The following is a 23,177-nucleotide window of genomic DNA, read 5'->3' on the forward strand; positions in this document are numbered from 1 at the left end:
TGTATCTGTCCATGTCCCAAATTCCCTTGTGTTTCGTTGTCTTTCACACCCTTAGCTAAATCAGATCTACACAGTCCCTTTTACTCCATATGGTACATTCATGGACCCCAGAGATTAGAATGTGGACATCTTTAGGGAGCCATTATTCACCCACCACGGACTCCTACTTCTCAATCAGAGCAGCCTCCAAGAGTCCACAGGTCTAGTTCATTTTCCACACAAGCATTTTAAAGAACAGCCCAGAAATGAGTAGCTGGAGCACAGTGTGCATGGTAGAAAGGAGGTCCAAAAGTTAATTAGACAATCTGATCTTGCAGCTCTTCAGCTAACAAAGACCCTTGCCTTTTATGTAGAGCATGATAGAAAATAGAAGGTTTTGAGCAGAGCAATGACAAGATCTGACACATGTTAACAGACTTACTCAGGATACTGTGCAGAGAATAGACCAGAAGAGGGCAAAGGTGGGAGCAGAGAGGAATTAGCAAGTCTTTATAATAATCCAAGTAAGCAGCGAGCATAACTTAGGTCAAGGTAGAAGCAGTGGCAAGTGAGAAGTGGTCAGTTTCTTGATATAATTGGAAGATAGTGTTTGTCATTGGGCTAAATAACAAATGTGAGAGAAACAGAATACATGGTAGCTCCAGTTTTCAGTTTTTGCATGAATCATTGGAGTGATGCATTTAAAACATATGAACTAAGGAAGGCTGCTGGACTAGGATCAGTTGGAGGAGTAATAACAGACTTTGCATTTTGTGATGCCCATTAGATAAGATTGTAGAGAGATTGTGGAAACAAACGGACACACAATGCAATTTAGGGAAGGATATGAATTTTGGATTGTCAGCATATAAAGAAAAGGATCAGACCCAAGACTAGATCCTAGAATCCTCTAATATTAAGATGCCATGGAGACAAGTACCCAATAAACAGACAAAGGCATGGCTTGCGAAAGAAGAGGAAAAACAGTAGGGTGTGTGTTGTTAGAAAGTCAGTGAAGGAAATGTTTCAAGGGTTTAGGAGTGATTAACTCTGCCAAATAAGCTGCAGATTGAAGATGATTACAGATTGTAGCAACGTAAAGATCATTGATGACCTTGATATCAGCGATTCTGATAAAGAAGAGGAAGTACGTGTAAAAATCTGAGCAGAACAACTCAGAGAGAAAATGGAAAGGAGGAAATTGGAGACAGAAATTCCTTTTCCCTTGTTAACTTACAAAGAAAGGAGATATGGGGCCGGGGGGGGGGGGGGGGGGGGGGGGGGGGAAGGGGAGGGTACTCCAAAGGTGTAAGAAGGCTGAAAAAGAGTAGGTTTTAAGTTAGAGAAACAAAGAGAATGTTTGGAGAATACCAAGTAGAAGGAAAGACTCCACATAAAAGGGGAAAGGATGATGGAGATGAGCGGCAACTACTGCAGAAGGCTTGGCCTTAAGAAGGTCAGGGTGCATTGTCATTTAGAAATATTTTATATGCACATATGAAAATAGAATAAGGAAACCTTGTAAAATTGTTTCACAAACAGGTGAGAGATAAGAAGGGATAATATAGAGTTAATTTAATCGAAGGAAATTGTATGTATGTGTGGAAGTGTCACAATGAAATCCCTTTGTACAATTACTACATGCTAATAAAAAGTAAAGTAGAAAGGCCTTCCAGGTTGTCCCTAGCTAGAGAGCTAGACTCTAAGTCTGTAAGTTGATTCTAATCAAGAGAAGATATTTTCATCTCACCTGCTTCAGAAAAGCTACAACATTAAGGCATACTTTGTACTCACAGGAAGTCCAGCGTCTTCAATTTGAAAACTGGAACCTAGAGAGAGTAAGGTGTGACATAAATAATTATGTAATTTCATTATATGCACATGGTGGTAGGACCAGGGCTTAGAGTCAGGACTGCCTGCCTTCAAAGTTCATAGTTCTTCTAGTAAGTGATGAGTACCTAAACAAAGTATTTGGATGTTGAAGAAACTAAAAAACAGCAACAGAGTTTGACTAACATTTGCCAACTTTATGCATTCTTCTCCGATTTTTTCAAAGGCAAAACAAATTGTTTATTCCCTCATGATTCCTAAAATACTGTGGTTTTTTCCTTTCTACTAGGCTTTACTTTTTTTTAGAGTAGCTTAAAGTTCAAAGCAAAATTGTCTTCTGCCTCCTTCCATCCGACAGCCTCCTTGATAATGGAATCTTAAACCAAAATGATATACATTGGTTACAGCCAACAAACCTACATGGACAAGCACTTCATCAGCACCCAAAGCCCGCAGCGTACTCAGTACTTCTGCTTGATTTTACCTTCTGTGGGTCTGAACAATGTATAATGGCATAGACTTACATGGTAGTATCCATCTGTCCATCTATTTGTCTGCCTGTCTATCTATCTACCTATTTATCTATCATCTATCAATTATCTACCGATTTCTATCTCTCTTAGTAAACTGAAAGTACTTTGTTGCTAATCTCATCCTTTTACAGAAAATATCATTTAGTATGTTAAGACACGTGTTGTCCATGAACAGAAATTTGTGAGAATTATTTGAGAGCCTCCAACCAATTAGCTCCCTGCAGGGAGCCTAGCCATTTCTGCATTAATTAGAAACTAGAGATGGAGGGAGACAAGGACCACAATGAACAAGTTATCAGCATCCTACGTTACAGGACTCCACAGCATCAATTACTGGGTCTTCATTGAGGCTCATTTGAATTGGAGGCCATTGGTATGACTTCCGCTATGAATTATTAAAGTATGCATATGAGCTGTTTCTTTCATAAAGGTTGTATCTCTGGGGCAGTTTCCATTCTGTAGGTCCTCAGAGCAACAGATACTGAGGTCTGAATCCTAGGGTCCAAGGACAAGTGACAGTCAGATGCCAGACAGAATCTGTCTGGTGAAATGACATTGCACTGGGAATGTCTTTTAGTAAAGACACGTTCCCCGAAGGGAGAATGCAAAGCTGTGTGCATTCGCTCTTGTGTTATGAACTGAGCCCATTTGAAGCCAAGTCTTCCTTCCCACCATCACCAGCAATTTCCTTGCAGGATGGTTTGCTGTGTGATGCTGGAGACAGGTCTGGTTTGGAGACTTACTCTGCCTCCTGCCAGTTCTGTGACTGCAGCTGGGTTAATTTTAGGAACTTAGGGTTTGAACTTGGGGTCTTATGCTTGCTAGGTTGGCTCTCCACCACTTGAGCCATGCCTTTTAGCTTTAATCTTTAAAAGAGGGGAAAGAACAGTAAATCATACTTTCTAGCTGGTTAGATATAATGATTCCAGGCCAAACAAAGAACACTTAATGTGGGTCTTGACTTTCTAAGCTATCTTGCCAGGAAGCATGTAATGTCCATTAGCATTTTCTTTTAAATCAAGTGAATCCTAAAATTTTAATGAGTTTGTTAAGGTGCACTATCTTCATACATGCACTTTTTTTTGTTGATCCTGAGGCTTGAACTCAGGGCCTTCTTCTGCTCAAGGCTAGTGCTCTACCACTTGAGCCACAGCACCATTTCTGTCTTTTTCTGAGTAGTTTATTGGCGATAAGGGTCTCACAGACTTTCCCACCTGGGCTAGCCTTGAAGTGCAATCCTCCGATCTCAGCCTCCTGAGTAGGAACGCAGGTGTGAGCCACCGGCGCCCACTTCGTACGGGCACTCTGATCTCTGTTCTTGCACACTCCACAGTTCCTATCCCTTCTAATGTGCACCTCTGCCATGAGGGAGGATTAGCAGTAGCTCCCATTATCATTAAATGGAATGAATATTTCTAGGAAGCCCCCTTTTCATGAGTCATAGCCATTACAGTTTCCTAAAATATGAAAATGGCTCCAATATGTCTGTGACTGTTGCTGAACCTTGCTTAGGAAGCCAGGTAGGATGGGCTGAGGTGGTCTTTGCTTTAAATCCCAGTAGCCTGATAATTTACAACATCATATTGTTGTGCACTGTGCGTGTGGTTTTGGTTGTGTTAGCAGACGCCTCGAAGCAGGGCATCCTCTCCAACCCGCTGTGCTCAGTGCTTGTGGAAAGGGATTGATCTACCCAGGAAACCTTCTCAATGAGCTGTGTCCTCATTTGATCCGGGGCCAAAATGTTGGAGGGATCAATTCACTGGTCAGATCACTAGGCTGAGATGGGAAAACTGACTGGCATTTGAAAACAATGCATTCGAGTAGAAGGTCAGGGGAAAATGATGTTCTCAAAACATGCTTGAATCTTCTGATTCAACTTAACAGAGAGTTCACGCTTCTCTCACCCTGCTCCCATTCCTCTACCCCCAAAGCATAGTTCCTGTTTATTTAGTGGCCCTCTGGGAGCTAGGAACATTGAACTGATGATTTGAAAATATTCTCAACAGACAGCATGTCAGTGAGAAACACCTCAGGGCACCAGAAAAAGATGGGCTCCAGATCTTTCATCGTTTAGCATCCAACTGATTGAATGTGTTTTGCATATCTTGTGAGGCCAGGAATCAAAGAGCTCACTAACTTATCTGATGGTTTCTCATCCTTAAGCAGCTTCTGGGGAAATAAATAAGATATAACATATACTCACAAGGGACCAACAGCTATAAAGTCACTGCAGACAGAACGGTATAGAGCAGATTATTAACACTGGCTTCTGAAGGGAATTGCAGCTCTGTGTCAGCCGGAGATGTTCAATGCCAGCCATGGTTAGGAGGAATCTGGTTGGCATCCATGCTGTTGTTCTAGAAGATACCTACGCATGATAGCATTTGTGTGGGGTAGGAAAGAAACACTTAAGCCTGGAATCAGTTCAAAATCATTAGGGCAAGGGGCTTAGCAAAAGAAATTGACTTGGTAAAGCACTGTCGAATATCCTTTGTAGGGCCAAATTTTCCGGGTAAAACACCCTAATCTGTTTTCCTGAACACCTGGAACTTCATTTTGAGATCTAACCCCATTGAAAAAAAATCAAAAAGAATGAATAGACACAGTCCACTGCATTTTCTGTGTAGTGTAGTTTAATTCGTGCATGCAAAGAAAACCAATCCCCAAGTCTTTATTTTTAGCACGGGAGCAATTTCATAAGCTTTAAGTTTCCATTATTGGGGGGAAATGCTTGTCACATTTCATTTCATTACTAAAAATGGTTCTGTATGAAAATCACCGTGACCTTTGAGGGCTCTGTTTGAGAATAATAAAAACCAGTGTTGAGTAATAGAAATTAATATTCATCCATCAGGTGTTTGCCCTGCAATATGTTAAAGGCTTACATGCATATTGATCTATGAACCCTCTGTATTAAGTTCCATGTTTTACCCAAGACAAATTAATGTTTAATTAATGGGAATAAGTCACTTACTCAAGACCATATTATTGTTGTGTACAAAGCAAACTAGCACTGTTGACACCGTACATAACACTTACTCTGTGTTTAGCTAGTGTTATGTTGCACAATGGGGGGGGGCAGAGGGGGGAGAGATAGGAGGCAGTTTTCAGCATGCTAACTACACTGCAGTCTGGGGAAGCTCCATCAGCCCTCCCACAATTAAAAACCTAAATAATGGTGCGTGCACCTGGAAAATGTCTAGTTATTTAACTTAGCATCACAAAGGAGGTTTTCCCTTTAACTTTCATAGTGAACAAAACCAAGTCACATCTTTGATTTCTGGGATGGTCACTACAATACAGCACAACACCTATCTGTGATGCACCAGTGGACACTAGGCTGCGTCAGGCCTTCTGAATGTCACGGTTAAATCAACCTCCCTCAGTGTGACAAGTGGAGGATTGGAATCCCCACAAGCCAGTTAGGAGATCGGGCTTCTCGCAGGTGCTCGAATGGCACTGCTGTGCCTGCCAAGTTTTGGAAGAAGGACCCGCTACCTCCTCAGGTGTGTTGCTTTCCCGTTCCACACAGGTGCCGTCTTAAGGGGTCATAGAGACCAAGGCAAAAGCCTCCTGACAAAATGTTGAAGGCCTTTAAGATTGTGTTGTTGTCTTTTACAAGGATGTCTGAAACACATGCCAAACCATGACTATCCGCCTATTCTTATCTTAAAATAAGATAGCCTGGCAGCCGAGGGGCCTTCACAGGGAGGCGGGGCCTGTGTCTTTAGACTTACATTCAACAATACCCTTTCCCTCAGTGGGGTGTTGTTGAAGGGGTGTTAGCTCTGGGGTTCAACTGACCCTTCACCTCTCCCTGGAGATCACCTGGGATATGCAATTGTGAGCAAGTTCTGACCTCTGAAATAGCCTACATGCTCCCCTCTCTGTCTGCCAGCTTTCCTTGCTGTGGACCAACCACGTGGGGTTCAGTGGATGATGGTGGACTGTCCGCTGGGAGCATGGGACACAAAGCATCACTGGCAGCCCGTCCCTCCAGTGCCACAGGTCCTGATGTTCACAGGGGCCCAGACATACTTTGCTGGCATGGACCAGCTATGAAGTTCCCAGCTGCTTTCCATGGATGATTTGGAATGAAGACAAATCATCTTGATCTTGAGTAAAATGAAAGCCAAGGGAGTCTAAGGAAATTTTGCCTGGGCTAGCCTAGAATCACTACTGCCGGATCTCCACCTCCCAAGTAGCTAGGATTACAGGTTTGAGCCACCAGATCCCGTGTTGGCAAGTGGGATTTTCAGCGTTAGGTAAGATTATGATCTATATGATGCTGACATTTTCCTTGGCTGTGGTTTTGAGCACGGTCTAACCCCTTGAGTCCATAATCCAGATAAACTTCTCCCGCTGTAGAAGAGATGCTGCAGAAGAGAAGAAGGGGAGGGCAGCAGAAGTGGCAATTAGGAGACTGAGAAGGGACCTTTCTCACCATTGTTGGCTCTAGAAAGGCAGATGGGGCCACAAGCTAAGGAATGTAGGTGACCTCTTAACTACCCTCATCCACCAAGAACCCTGGGCTATGAGTCCCACAGCATCAAGGAAATGAATTTGGCCAAAAATTTGATTGGACCTGGAGCAGGTTCTTCCTCAGGACCTCTACCAGAACATGGACCTACTGATACCTTGATTTTAGCCCAGTGAGACTAGAGTTAGCCTTCTGACTCATAGAGTGCTGTAGGATAATAAACTGATATTATTTTGTGGTACTACGTTCCAAGGTTGATGTTATTCTCTTTCTTGTCTATAAGTTACTCTCAAATCAAGCATAAATATTGGATTATTTTATCATCCCTATTGTTGATTCTGAATCCTCTTGGTTGAAAGACACTAGTACTTAAGGACAGGCTTGGTTGTGCAAGGCAACTTGAGATCCTCTTCCAGGTAAATCTGGATTACCTTCTTAGCCCAACGATGCCAGGTACCAGCTAGAGATTTTGATTCACTCATAAGGTATGAAATACAAGCTTTCGGACCTTTTATCTATGATCCAGGCATCAAGTCTGGATTCTTTGTATTAGCTCTGGGGCCTCTGGGGATTCTAAGATCATACTCTGTAAATAGGATTGGCTCGGTGACTACCATCCCCAGAGCGCAAGATAAACTCCCGACTAATTAGCCTTTATCCCAGATCAGAGCTGATGTCGCTCTGCACAGCCCAGCTCCTTCACGACCAGGCTGATCTCGAGCCATCAATAGATCGCTTTCACTCTGGGTTCTTACAGTTCTTCCCTTGTGCAGGACGACAGCCCTTCCATGTAATGACAGATAAGTGTGCTCTGCATCTGTCAGGATGGCTCACTCTGCGATCACAGCACTGAAGTGGTATCGACGACACAAACCATCCCTTGTGCACCATGGTGTCTCTCTCCAGCCCTCTCCAGTCATCACAGTTGGTGGGATAAATAAATGTGGAGCACTGATACCCCACGAGAAAACCCAGCGTTTCAAAAGAATAATTCAATAGCCAGAGAGTAAAAGCTGACTTATTTGTTTAATATAGAGAATGTCTTGCATTTTGGGGGGGGGTGGTCCGGTTGTGGGGCCTGAACTCTGGGCCTGGATGCTGTCCCTCAGCTCTTCAGCTCAAGGCTAGCACTCTACCACTTGAGCCACAGCGCCACTTCTGGCTTTTTTTTCTTTTTGCTTATGTGGTGCTGAGGAATCCAACCCAGGGCCTCAGACATGCAAGGCAAGCACTCTACCACTGTGCCACCTTCCCAGCCCAACGTCTTGCATTTTAAGAAATAAAAATGTGATTGTACATTTATCTGGAACACTCAAGTTTTTCTTTGCAAAGAAAATGACCTTGTTAGCTTTATCTATAAAGCACTCACACGTAAAAACAAATCCACCTGGACCTTGTTGAAATTTTGCAACATGGTGAGATAGCAAATGTAACGGAAATACAAGGAAAAAAGCATGAACATAATTCAAGTCCTAGAAAAACATACTCATAGGAGCTACATGCACCAAGCAATAGAGAACACATAGAAGTGTTAGACTGTAGAAATCATACACCAGAATGAACAAAAAGCAGACAGAGCAAAGATGAGTGTCAAGGAGAGTTACTTGAGAGAATCACATATATACACACACACACACATAGATTTAATATATAATGTGTATAGAATATATAATTTTATACACTACATATAGTGTATTATATAATAACATTGAGAAACAGGAATCACAGACTTTTCTAGAGTTATATACTCTTGGCAACCATGTTTTGTATTTCTGAACTCACTACTATTTTATCAGCCAAGTGTCTAAAGACAATAGAATGTTTCTCAGAGGAGCTATGATTCATCTCCGTCACATCCTTATTCTTCCTGTCGAAAGGTCAGTGCTTCATCAATAGAATAAATTATGAGCATGTGCTAATTGAGTTAATGACCACATGAAGTGCACAGGTGCGCACAATGGAAATCAGAAACAGCTCTTCCATAATTCTACGTGAGGAGCAGAGAGAAGTTTGAGAAATGCTTTGTGAACTTCCTCAGTTGTGCTAGAAATTTACATCCAGGAGTCCAAAGTTTGGGAGAAAGAACCTTCACTTAAACAAAAGTTCCTAAAAATTACATATGTAGAAAATACTTTTACAGAGAATCATTAAAAACCTCATTTTTTAAATAATTGTTAAAAACTATTTGAAGGGTAAAATCTGTTAAGATGTGTTCTTCAAAATGCTTTACACTGAGCTTGAAAATGAAAGTTTAAGCATATCAGTCAGTAGTCAATATGATGATATGGTAAATTAATTTCAAGAGAATTTTGCCTCATAGTACTTTGTGCTGTTAAGAAGGTGCTCTAGCACCTGAGTCATACCTGAAGCCTTTTTGTCCTTTAGTCTTTTGTGAATGGGGCTTGCATTTTTTCCCAGCACTGGCCTGAGACTCCAGGACTCACAGAGCATGACTTCCACATCCATCCAGCGGCTTTTTTGTGGCTGAGATCTCTCTTCTTATCCAGGCTAGCTTTGAATCTCCATCCCAGTCTTCTGAGGAGCTTGTACAATGCTTCCTATGATGTATTATGTCATCACTCCCAACAGGAAGACGGACTTTTGTGAGGTCAGTGGAGGAGAGAAAATGTCAAGAGACAGAGCGTTTACTTCGTTTGAACTTTGGCTTTGCCTTTCTAAGGAACCGGGATGGGGTCAAGGGGAAATGAGGAGCAGAAGAAGAGGAGAATGCAGTCAAGAATTGGATGTATATATTACAACATTAAGAAGATGGAGGGAAGGGATGGGTAGGGGGAGAATGTTGAAAAGGGGTGACATTGATCAAGACCATTGTATTTGTAAACTGCTTTGTTAAATGACAACTTCTTTGTACCACCACTGAAAGACAGACAGACAGACAGACCGACAGATAAAGAGGGCAAATGACCTTTGTTAGAAACTCACATATTTAACTTTGGTATTCTGAGGGTGAGACTGTGCGTGTGTGTGTGTATGTGTGTGTGGGGGGGGGGCCCACATGCACAATATTGTCTTACACAGGCCCAGACAGGATGACCAGTCCTCAGAACGAGTTTGGAAGATAATCTCCCTGTGGCCATGGTGCGCAGTCCCTGTTAGGTGACCCGAGGATACTGGATGGCCTCCTGGTACCCCAGAAAGCAGTGTGGTGGAATGAACAGGAGGAGTACATTTCTTATGAAATCCAGCTTCTTAGCTTGGCGACTGCCATTAGGTCTGAGCTCCTCTCCAAGTTCCATAAGGTGTGGCTCATCCAAAGTCACAATGTGGATTCATGTGGATTAAGAGTCACCTAAGGGTTTGCCTCCTTCTCTGGCCTAAGTTATTCACGTTTATGACTTAAAGGCAACTTTATGTCAACTCACAAAGTAAGCCCATCATCCATTCAGAACATCTGTGACAACAGGCGATTCCCCCAGTCTGGCTCCACCGCTACCACAGTGATTTCCATCACAGCACATTGTTTACTGTCTCTTGGACCTCAGTTTCCACATCTGTGACCAGTGGGGGGAAAATATAGTACCTGCGATCACAGGCTTGATAAGTGGATTCAAGAGACCCGTGAACAGCCAGGCGGAGAGGGTGGAACAGCACGTGCACCTGCTCCCCGAAGACAAACCGTGCTCAGCAAAGCCACACCAGGACCCTACTTAAACCAAGCTAGCGATAAGGGCACTCCAGAGTCACAGAATGACAAAACATTCCTCTCCCGGCAACGGACCCACTGGCTGCAGCTTTTTTAAACTTATTTGTTACTAAAGTAAAAAATCTGATTGAAAGTGCTTCTTCCTGCATCTGTTTCAGCTCCACACAATACCATGGAATGTGTCTTTCTTCTGTTCTTTAGCAAACCAACCTCTTCCTCAATGAGAAGCAAAGGTGCATCTCATACAGTTCCTTTTTGGATACTTGGAGCCTGCTTGGTTTCTTCTGACACAGTTAATTGGGCAGATTCTGTGTGTCAGCCATCCAGCCCTTCTATCTCATTAGGCCTTCTCAATCTCTAAATAGAGCTATTTGGGCAGATTTCCACAGTCAGCTAAAGAGAGTTCTGGTTCTAAATGATGCCTGGCTAGCAGCCTCTAGTCAGCCTCTCCAAAGTCTTTGATAAGATAGGCACAGAATTGTAGCAAAGCCATCTACAAACCAGCACTGACAGCTCAAAGCCAGAACATCAGGAGGATGGAGCAGGGCTGAGGATAACCTTTAACTCCTGGCACATCAAGGATGGGCCCACAAACCAGACAACATCTGCTAAAACAGAGATGGAGATAGTGGCGTACCTCCCTGACAAACGCTCCCTGGCTCCACGCCCCAGCCTCAAGAGCAAACATAAAAACAGGTAGACAGGTGTCTTCTAATCCTGTTCCCACTCCATCTGCTCCCAACCCACCACAGCTGTACAAAACAGGAAGAGATAGAAAGGGCTAGAAAACATTAGAGGGGTTTAGGAAGGAGATTAGAGGAGGGAGAGACTGGTTATATAATGAGCCCTCCTTTTAAGTCAAGGGAAGCATCTGATAGGGTTGGGCAGCAGTGCATTCTAGGAGTTGTAGTTTTCTTGTATCCATCAGCAGGTTGTCAGAGACACAGGCTGAAGGCACTAAGGCTTTGATTTGCATTCTATTTTTGTTTAAATTTTTTAAAAGAAATCAACTTCGCTAATGATAATAGTTAGAGATTGGCTTACTTGTGTAGCAAATCATCATGCTTAACCTACAAGACTGGTAACCAGGAAACCGGGGCTTCCCTGCATTAGCATCATTTTTTTCTGTCAGTTGAAAACCTTTGCCATCAATTATGGAATGTTGTACTTCTGTTTCAATAATAAGATTCAAGGAGAAACATCTCTTGTGCTTTATACAGAGGATAGTCTGAAGGTGATATATGTTCAGATTAGATTCCTTCACATTTTTAAAAATAGGAAAACTATACAAATGTTACCACGGATTAGTTAAATGCTGGAATGTTGGTAACGTAATTCTAGAACTAGGCATGGTGGCTCATCTCTGTCATCCCAGCTATTTTGGAGGTAGATACAGGAGGATCATAGTTTGAAGCCAGCCTGGACACAAAGTAAGAGCCTATCTATCTAAGAACAAATAGAGTGCAGTGATGCTCAATCCCAACTGTGTGGGAGAAAGAGGAGGATCACAGCCTGAGACTGGCCCCAGACACACTTGAGGCCTTATCAGAAATACACCTAAAGGTAAAAAAAAGCTCTTGCAAGCTCTCGCAGCAGAGTCATGAAGAGCTATTACAGTTCAACGCCATTTCATTTACATACAAATGTCTAAAAATAGGACCTTCTATGCAGAATGCCTTCAAGGTGATGGACTGTGGTTTGCACCCCATGGTTGCGCTGGCTGATAATGGGGCAATAATGAAAGAATTATTGCAGCAGGAAGGAGCTCACCTTTCTACCCCGTGATACTTGGGCCAAAGTCTTTCCGAAGGAATGCATAGTTCTTCCCTTTGAAATAAAGTGGATTACTAGCCAAATATTGAACAGAGCTGTTCTTTATAAGTATAGCTATATTGAGGGTACGTTATTTGGTAGAAAACACACAATATACAATGTGTGTTCTTAACCTTTTCAAATGATACATGTCAGTAGTGTTAACTATATCCACATAGTTGCATCACAGATATTTGAATTCATATGTTTACTGGTGATGTCTTCTCACGTCAGTATTGCTGTGTATCAGCAGGTATCTCAAGATCAAATGGTTTTTTTTCCAAAGAGTTTGGCATACAGTTATCACTTCCTAAGTAGGAGATGTTTCAAAAGGAAAAGTAAAGTAAAAGGCAAACCAAATCTTTCTTCTGATTGCTAGGATGGAATAAAAAAGTAGCAAAAAATATCCAAGACAGAATTTAGCACTTTCCAGGAGATGATTGTAGGGAACTGGTTCCTTGAAATAGTTATTTCTTCACTGGGAACACTGTTCATGAGGAGAAAATAGTAGGGCCATTTCTCAGTCCTGCAATCAGAGGCTTGGCTCTCCTGAGAGTTCCAACTGACAGCACAAACTGGATCAACAGGGAGTTGGGTAAATCTCCCCTACAAAACCACAGAGTTCTGAAAGCCAGTCCAGAGGTTCTCAGCCTCACAGGGCTACTTGGGGTTTGCCAGCCCTGAAACATTGAGCTGTCTGAAAGAGTTTGGTTTTTTCCCAGGGAGACACTGTGTGCAAACGAGAGAGACCCGAGCGCCCTGGACACCTTCAGCTGGAAAGGAAGCCCTGCGACTACAGCTGAGCACCCAGAGGCTTTAGAAGTTAAGAGGCAGGCTGGTCCCACTGAGCCTAGAATCCCACCAGGATCTCAGTCCAGGAGGGGGTGATTTCCCACGAGGCCTCCCTCCTTCCCAGCATTGAAGTCAGTTAAGTTAGAATGTAGAAAATATCGAATTTCCAGAGACAGCGAGTTTTACCAATCACCTTTCCACTTGAAAGAGTTGACAACCACTTTCTTCAGAAGGAAAGAAGATGGATGTTGGGAGACAGAATTGAACCGCCATCCCTGTTAACCACAGTTGTGTGCAAAATACACAATACATCTGCTTCTAAAACTACTGTGACTCAACATGAGAGACCCCAAGCTCAGGCCACAGCTTCCAGCCTCTAGCGGATTCCTCGTGCGGATTATTAACTATCTTGATTAGCACTTGTTACCCTGACCTGCCCTTCCCTGGAACCAATTTCTGGCACGCATTAAGCTTTAGATACAATGTTTGTTGAATCGTGTTGACAGTGCAGGAAGGGAAGAGGGTGAAGAGCGGGCATGAGGGCTGTAAGGGATTTCTAAACGGAGAAGACATTTCTCACAAAAAGATGAGCTCTCACTTTCAGATGGATAATGCTTGGTGTTTGGGGAACTGAATGATTTTTCTGTGATTGAAGCAATCTCTCCCCTTGCTTCATGGCTGCGCTCACGCCTTCTCTAGGCTTTGAGCATGATGCATGCACTGAGATCCAGGAGAGGTTTGGGCTTTCCATGTTGTTCGCATTCTCTGCAGTACAGAAATGAAGCCAGGAATAGCACGCACAGTGCTACTAGGGTAGCAAGGAGTGTGTATCACGAAGAGGAAGTAAAGGCCACTTGGAAGAATGAGCATTGGGACAGACCCGGACATAGGGACTGGTTGTTTTGTGTTGTTCCTCCTCCCTTCGGGCAGTTCATCAGATCACGATTGGTTTGAAACAGGCAAGACTCTTCCCTGAGCAGTGGCCATGGGATGGTGGCTTACAGAAGGGCTGGCCCGAGTTATGACAGGATCCAAGCCATGGTGGCCAGTGCTGCTTGGGAGGGTGAGCTGGCCTGAACCGGTTGGCTGAGGTTTTCCTTCAATGTGACCCTAGACCTGAAGGGTATTTTGATGGCTCCAAGGCTGCCTGGGAATGCAATCAGGTTGAACCTTTGACTAGCTGGGCCTGTCTTTTTCATTTGTGGTTAGGTGCTGTGGATACTTGGCAGGCAGCGAAGCGAAGGGACTGAAAATGTCCCCAGAAAGCTTGAGAACTCTGTGGAATTTCCAACCCCTGCAGGTTTGGCAGATCCAGGCTTGTATATTTTGATGTCATTTTTCCCAAATGATCTTCGTGGCTTGGCAGAGAATCAGACATTCAGAATGATAGTTCTCAGAGAAACGGTGTGGGTCAAACACTGTTGGGGGAGTAGGAAAAAGATCCCGTCACCTTTTGTGGCTAGTCTAGAGTGGTGGCAATAGTCAAAGATTCTGCAAGTTGGGCGTTTTGCATCTGCCTCCCCAGTAAACTGAGCCCCGACTCTAACAGTAAGGTTACAATGAGGGAATTGCCAAAAATATTCGTATTTGATCCCTTCCAGCTTGGTTTTAGAATTTGTTGGTAGGGATACACTCTAAGGCTTCCAGTGGGCATTTGAGACCACAGATAATAACTAAACACTACACACAGCCAGAGGTCCAGAATGGCAGCAGTAACTCACTTGGCTGCAGAGAACAGGGAAGGGGTGGGGAGGGTAGAGGAGGAGGAAGGGTGCGGTGTACAGCCTGGATACACTGACACACAGTCCCAGAAGATGGTATGAGAATTCATCCTGCTCCTCAGAATTGTGAGGAGGTGAATACTTACTTACATGTGGTTTATTTCTGGAAATTTCCTTTTCCTATTTTCAGAGAGCAGTTGATTGTGCGGGTAATGGCAACTGTGGGAGATGTGTGTGGGTCTACCTGTGTGGAGAAGACCATAGAAAAAGTGATGAGAGAGGCAGCTTGTTTTTGAAATGCACAACCAGGTTCCGTGCCATGTTCCTGTTCCCGATTCTCTTAAGCTTTCCTCTGCTATCCTTAGCTTCTCATCTTCTTACTCGTGTGTACGTGGTAGACAGCTCCCATCGTAGAACTCCACCCTGACAAGCTCCCATTTAATTTTTCTCATGCTCTAAGATAACTTCTTACAACTTACTTTACCCTCATGAAATCCTCGACTCTCCCCGATTACCTTTGCAAGGTACTAGAAAGGCACTGAACGTGCATAAGTCAATTCCTTGTACAGCATGCAGGACTGGTAGGCAGTTGATCCAAGTTGCCAAGAGAAGGCAGTGTGGGGAACGGAATGGGTTTCTAGTTGTAGGAAGGAAAACCAGAGGCGACAATGTGAGGTGTCTGGCAGTAGCTAGTGTCTGCGGCCTTGGGGGAAATAAAGATCTTTCATGTGTTCCTTAAAACTTCATGCATATCATCATTAAGTCCATCTTTCTATGTTTGTCTCAGATACACAGAAGCCCAATCCACTTCGAATCAAAGCTACATTTCTCCTTTGGCTTTGACAATGACCTCTGAAATGCCAGGTCCCACACCTTGGGACCTGTCAAAACACCAACCAACCGGTGCACACTGAAAGCTTCGTTCTGCTTCCTCTCAAATGGTACTATGATATACTCTTTTCTTAACATCTTAAATAAGGCTAAACCTGCTAAGCAGGTTTCCCTGCTCCTCTCCCTCTCCTGTTGACCAGTGTTCCATCCAGGAGATGTGCTTTGCACTCGACTCTATTTACTCAACATTTTTCACATTAGCACAATTTCTCCATAATGTTGGATGTGTAATAGAGGAAGTTCTCTCTGTGGGAATAAATAATTGTTTCTCAATTGTTGAAGTACCTTTCCTTACCACCCGCCATTTCTTCACACATAATTTTAGCAAATAGGCTGAGAATGGATTGAGTTGAATACCACCGAGTTCAATGCTAACCTCTCATCAGATGTCTATAATAGGTTCAATAGACTCTCCCAGGCTGGGGCTGTTTTTCTTTGCTAGCTTCTCAGAATAAAGATCCCCCTAGAGACTTAAAAAAAAATAATCATCCCCAATAAGTTAGACAATTATGATTGAGTACTGCCTTTGCTGTCAAGGTGTGGCGCAAATATCTCACAGATAATATTTTAATCAGGCAGACCCACCGTCTTCAAGCAGTAGCCTGTCATTTCCAGAGCTCTTTCCTTTAGCTGTGTTATGTGAGAGGCCACAGAATCCATTCACTCAGAACATCGCAGCTGCTGAGGCTGGAAGGAGCTGTTCTCCTTAAAGCTGGTGTGCCAGAGCTTTAGTGAGACATGTTGACAGCCCCCAAATGACATTTCCTCGTTATTGCTTTGATGCGAACACCTGGGCTAAGCCGACAAGACATAGAAATAGGTTGTAATTGGTTTCTGATGCGCAGTAGCAATCTGTCAAATTATTGCTTGTATTTAGGTTTATTAACTCGTTCCTTCTGTATGAGTTAATTAGGAGCATTGCCCTGACTTGGAATTTTCATTTTAAAGCCTTGTGGAATCTAATATTTTTCAGGAACTAAGCAGGCTGTTTGCTGTTATCTATTAATGCTGTGTTCCTAAATGACAGTATACATTCTTACAAATTCTTTGTCTGCAATACTATCACAGATGTAGGGGACAATTCCAGAAACCTTCGTGGAATGATGCCATGCAGTGTTGAGAAGAAAATCAAACACTTTTTGGATTCTCTTGAAAGTAGGACAACAGTGATACATGCATATACACTTGAGAATGTCCTGTCCTAAGCACTTAATAAGCACTATTTCATTGAACACCTTGGCTTTATGAGGAAAGCGACATCAACAGGTTATACTAGAGACTGTGCCTTAAGAATTCTTTTGGAGCCAGGCGCTAGTGGCTTATACCTGCAATCCTAGCTATTCAGGAGGCTGAGATCTGAGGATTGTGATTCAAAGCTATCCTGGGCAGGAAAGCCAGTGAGACTCTTAGCTCCAATAAACGACTCAGTAAAAGCCAGAAGGAGCTCTGTGGCTCCAGTGGTAGAGTGTTAGCCTTGAGCCCAAAGAGGTTCAAGGACAGTGCCCAGGCCCTAAGTTCAAGCCCCAGAACTGGCATATTTTTTAAATAAAACAATTCATTTGGCCATTTGGAACCCACATCTGGGCAAGAAGTTCAGATAATAACCTGGGGCCATAACTGTTACAATGCCTAAACTATATGCAAGGTAGATTGGCAGAGTGTCAGAGGAAAATACATCTAATTGAGGTACCTCTGCTAGCCTCCCTTAGGGACGGACCAAGGATCAGGGCTTCGACATATCTGGGGCGTGGGGGTGCAGGGGCGGCAGCGGTGGATGGAAGACGCAGTACAACCTCTAATAGTGTGGGGAATGGCGGGGGGGGGGGGGCGTAAGGGAGGGGGGGACTTGATCTCCTGGGTTCTGTAGTCCCCTGAGGATTGTTGAGGAGATAAGTAGAGATAAAGTCAAGTATTTTTCTCAGGACTCACCTCCAAATAATCCTAATTTTTGTTGGTGGGATCATCTTCATCAAGTACTGAAGAACTCTTTGTTCTCCAGTAAACAGGTTCATTAGATCAAGCGTGGACTGTAGTTGGTCCTTGTTTTGTCTCAACAGAGGCTTTTTGTTGTCTTTGTCAATCCGTGCTTCTTCCTGCTAGGTGGAAATTCTGATATCACGTACCTGTGGCGAATGCCCGCAAGGTAGCATGTCTATTTCATGGTGTAGAAAGTCTTTGCACCAGAGTGAGAATTCTGCTGGTAGTAAAAGCATCCCTTTGTATATTGTCATTATTTCCCTCCCCTTAAGGACTGGAGAGTGGTGGAAGAATGCTTTCTAAGTGTAACCGAGTGTATAGTCGCTTTCTAAGTAGAGTTTTGTTCAGTGAACATTTTCATTTTTGAAAAAAAAACCTACATAGTAGCAATTGTGGGAAGAAGGTTCTTTAACCTGTCATTTCATAAACACAAATGTCCTCTGGGCACCTTGTCCAGCATTGCTCAAACAATGGTTGGAGAAGAGATAAGTTGACTCAGCGTGGTCTGCAGAGCCTCACACCTGCCCTAATCAGACAGCAGACTGAGGTCTCGAACCTAAATTGATGCTTTGATATTTACTTCAAAATATGTGCCTTAAAAATATCAAGATGACTGCAGAGTCTAAACAAAATACAAGTATTTCTTGTTACTTAAAAGCAGCATGGAAAATCACATTGCAGAAATGACAGAAACTGTGGCATCTATGAAATGAGTTGGCCATTGGTTGTTCATTATCCCAACTTTCTACTGGCGGTAGATTTCATGTGTGAGTTTTAATTTTTATAAAGTCTGTTTCGTTTTTCTTTTTTCTTTCTTTCCTTTTCTCACTATGGTTGCTTGTTGGGATTACTCTCAATAGGAACTGAGGGGCAGAGTGGGAAGGGAGTTTTATTTTTCTCTATCTTGTTTTCTTGTTTGTTTGGTTTTTGCTTAAATTTTATTTGATTGTAGAGGTGAGGTACAGAGGGTTTACAGTTACATAAATAAGGTAATGAGTACATTTCTTGTTGAACAGTGTTACCCCCTCCCTCACTTTTCCCATTTTCCCTCCCCTCTGAAAGTCTAATTTTTCATTTTCTTCATTTATAACAAGACAAAGTCTTGCTCTGAATCTGAAGTTGGCCTCAAAACTTTGATCCTCCTGCTTCTGCCTCCTGAGTGCTGAGATTACAGATGTAATTTCAGCTGGCTTCGATTTTGGATGAAGACAGGAATTAATGAAAAGTTTTGAAAAGTATGATGATGTTCAAAGGTGATTGAGTAATGTAAAGGATAAATTACTGGAAATAAAATAACCTGGCAGAAAATGTGAATGCATTATTTTGCAATATCTTAAAATATTCTCTCTATATACTTCTTCCTTATATGAGTTGCATAATTCACACTTCCCCTGGAAACTTACAGCAGAATTATCAACAGAAGGAATAGAATACAGCTGTGAACTAATCCAGTAATAAAAGATTACAGTTGATTTTGAATTGTACACCCCACTGGAATGTCATTAAAGAATATGGATAATATAAAAGTTGTTTGTAGACAAGCAAGTCCTGGGTATTTACTGCTAATAACCCATCACGAAAAAATGCCTAACTGTCCTTAGAAACTGAATGAATTGAGAAGTAGAAAATTAAGAAATCCTGAAATTACATGTTTACTATTTACAAAGAAATTGCAAGTGTGTAAATTTAAAAAGCACAACTGCAGGACAATAATAACAGCAATAATTAAGATAATAATGTCATTGAATAATTCAGAGCTATAAAACCAAGTAATAAATACCATGTTGTATAATATTCCAGAATGAGATGAAATGGAGAATTGAAACTAAAATCCTTATAGTCTTCCCAGTAATTAGTGATATTGATTAAGAACCAGATACTGAAAACATTAAATACACAATAAAAGAATAGAAACAGAATATCTAATAGAAACAGAAATTCCAAACCTTATAAAGGAAGAGTGGAGTTTCTCATGACCATTACTATGCATTGAAGGCATGAACCTCAAAATAGGATTCATGGCTAGGGAAAATATAAGTCCTTTTTCTCCAGTCTTACAGGCCAATAACTCTCAATCCCAATTCTGAATCTCCAGAGACATTGAACTAACTGATTTCAGGTGAAATTCCCATCTTCACATTAAAAAAAAAAAAGTCCCCAGGAATTGAAATACCTGGCTATAATTTAGAACGGCCATACCAAGAAACAATAGTCAGGAAAGGCCAAAGACGCCTAAACATCCATTTAGAGCCAAGATGCCTTGTAAGTTATTGCACTACTTTGCTGTTTATTTACAGATAGCGCCAACACTAGACATTTCTTCAGCGTCTCTATTACAATGTCTAGGGAGGCAGGTGTGTTGGACCTGACGTTTTCCAACAACCAGACTGCCGGGCACACACTGAAGCCTCTGTTCGCTGGTTCTCAGCCCTCCTGCCCTCAAGGTGCAGGACAGATATTGCTGTGAGCCTCCTCCTTTGGCAGCCTTCCGGGTGGCGGCTGTTTTCTTCTCGTTCCTTTAGAGCTTTGCAAACACGCGCTTTTGGCACTGGCACCCGAGTGGCATTTGCTTTGGAAGTATTTCTGCAGCAAAAGACAAAAAAGACATCTGTTGGGAAAGGTAAGCCGCAGGTATGGTTCGGCCGCAGCTAGCAGGGAAATAAACACAGAAAGAGAGGAATCATCTGTCCTGTATTTTGGATCTTTCGGAGGCAGGTGTTGCTCCGGTCTCAGCAAGAGCTGCCTCTCCTGCGTGGGCACTTGTACCTCTTGACCATGGCTGCATGGTCAAGATCATTTCAAGGGCAGAAATGCTCCCTTGGAAGGGCTCATGTTGCTGTAGACGGGTCTCGTGGCTGCAGGCCTGCACAGAAGGGCAAACCACTAATTCCCTTTTGGGATCATCTCATCCTGAAAGGTCTCTAAAGGCAATCTGCTCTTACCATCTCCTTTGCTTTCTAAAGCAAAGCCTTACATTTAAGGAGGAGTTCAGATACAAAGCAACCCTTCCTTATTCGGAACTAAGAATGTTTAAGGTCAGAGTGGCCTGTGGAATAATTCTGTGCATAGGGCAAAGATAAGCAAAAGGAAAGCGCTGGTGTTCATTGCTCACTGAGAAGAGCTGGCTACTTTCATGGGCATGCCAGTTAAGCATCGCAGCCTCCAAAGTAGTGGGAATCCTGGGCCCCCACTTATGCACTGAGAAATGGAGGCACACATTGAAGTGTCCAAAAGCTGCTAAAGGACAGCAGTATGGTAGTATTTTGATTGAGCTTTCGTATGATTCCAAAGTCTATTTCCAGATACTTTCATTGAAAGATACTATGGTTTAAGGACAATACTTAAGAGGAATTCTATTATCCATTTATACTTTTAGTGACAGGAAACAGAAATCCATTCAAGATGAAAAGCAAGGGTTTATTGCTCTGCCGAGCACTCAAACAACATTACATTCATCATGATATTTGAGCTGGCCTTTGCTAGGTAATGGGATTCTTACAATTTTTGAGATATAACACAATGTAAATATGTATTTGATAGATACAGTGATTTGATGACTTTGGGATATGCAAAAACCTGAACCTGTGATATCATCACCACAATCAAAATAATGGACATAACCATGACCTCCATTAGTTTCCTTCTAGAATCTCTCTTCGTCTTTCACTCTCTGTCTCTTTCTCTCTCTCTCTCATTGGGGTTTGAACTCAGGATCTCATGCTTGCTAGGTGGGGACTTTCCCACTTGAGCCATTCTGCCAGCCCAGTTTATGCTTGCTACTTGTACTCACTTTATTCCAGGCCAGGACTTCAGTCCTCCTTTTGTGCTTCTGCATGTCCGTGAGATGCCGGCCATGCCCCTTCCCAACAATTGGTTGGTTGAGATGAAGTCTTGAGGACTCTTTTTACTCAGGCTGACCTGATCCTTGATCCCTTGTTCTTTACATCCTAAGTAGAGTGGATTACTTGATGGCGCCACTTCATCTACCTGATGGAAAGTCTCATGGATTTTTGGTTTTGTGGTGTTTTTTTTTTTAAAACAACAACAACAACCAAAGTCCCACCTCAGTTAAGACCTATCCTTTCAATAAATTTTGAAGAAAATAGCACATTGCTAATTATTGGCGTGGTGTTTATTGGTCATTAGGCCTCTCCCCAGGTCTCTTCCCCAGCCTTCCCATCCCCCACCCAACAGGACAATACAGAGTGGACCATTTGAGCTCTGACATAGTAATAGAACCACAGGGGGTCTGCATTGCTGATCATGACCTCCATGATCTGATGGTGCTGCAGTCCTAAATTATTGGGTGTATTTCTGTAGGTAGCCACAGGAAGGTGCCCAAGAGCAACCAGCCTGTTTTCCCTAGGAATTTTAGTTTCTGGCATTAGGGGGAAAAAAAAATCATTTGAGTTACTGTTGTTTGAAATTGGTATCTGGGACTTTCCACGAAGTAGTGGTTCTTAGACTGCTTGAGCAGCCAGTGTCTCACTGGGAGGAAAAGGCGCAGGGCTAGAGAATGTCAAAGGAGGACCCCTTCAAGACCCCAGCCCAGAATCTACTGTGCAGGAGTTCCACATCTATTTGAGCTTTCCTTTTCCTTCCCTGCCCCGTCTACCTCCACCTCCATGATTCTCTCTTTTTCTACCTCCCCCACTCTCTCTTTCTCTTTACCTGTTGTTTGTTTTCAATGAGTAAAGAAATTTCCTGAGAACCAAATTACAGACATTTCAGAGCCAGCAAAGTATTACCAGCCTGACTCAAAAACCAAATGGGTCTCCATGCCTCTGGGGGATGCACGTGAGCCTTCAGGAAGCGTGTGTGCCATCCTCCAGCAAAAAGAAGAGGGCTCTGTGGTCTGGCTCACTGAGTGGTAAGCATTGCCGCACCCCTCTTGGGGCTTCCGCTCCCTCTTGTACACAGCAAGGGGAATGGCTGCAAAGAGCAGATGCAAGAAAACACCAACGGGGTTCTTGAATCCTCTAACGGTGGAGATGGAGTCTTTATTTTGAAGTAGAATTTTATCAAGAAATCTTCCACAAGCTTTTATTAGGGATCCTTTGGGGTGATGAACAGTTGACATTGTAGTAAGGTTAAGCTCTGGTGGTCCTGTTTTCCTGAGGGCCTCACCTGTCGGGCTCTCGGACACAGTCCCAGCGCCAGGGCAGCTGCAGGCTCTAGAAGAATAAACAAAGCCCACAGGGCTCAGCAGTCCCTGTCACCTCTGTCTGCCTTTGTACTGCAGAGCAGCTAAGGCTTCCCAGGGCAATAAACTTAGTGGAAAAACTCCTGGCTAGACTGATTAGCCTAAAAGGATTCCGTTGAATATAAATGTGTAGAGTGTATAGGAAGAAAAGATACAGAATTCCTGGACTTCTTTGTCTCTTTCTGGTATAAATCATCAACCACAAATAAATAATTTAACAGGATCAAGAATGTCGAAAGAAAATCAAGTCCTCCTAAACACACATGTATATGCATGTTTCTCCATGTGTGTGTGT

This window comes from Dipodomys spectabilis, unplaced genomic scaffold, assembly GCF_019054845.1.
Source record: "Dipodomys spectabilis isolate Male_0828 unplaced genomic scaffold, ASM1905484v1 ptg000229l, whole genome shotgun sequence".
NCBI lineage: Eukaryota > Metazoa > Chordata > Mammalia > Rodentia > Heteromyidae > Dipodomys > Dipodomys spectabilis.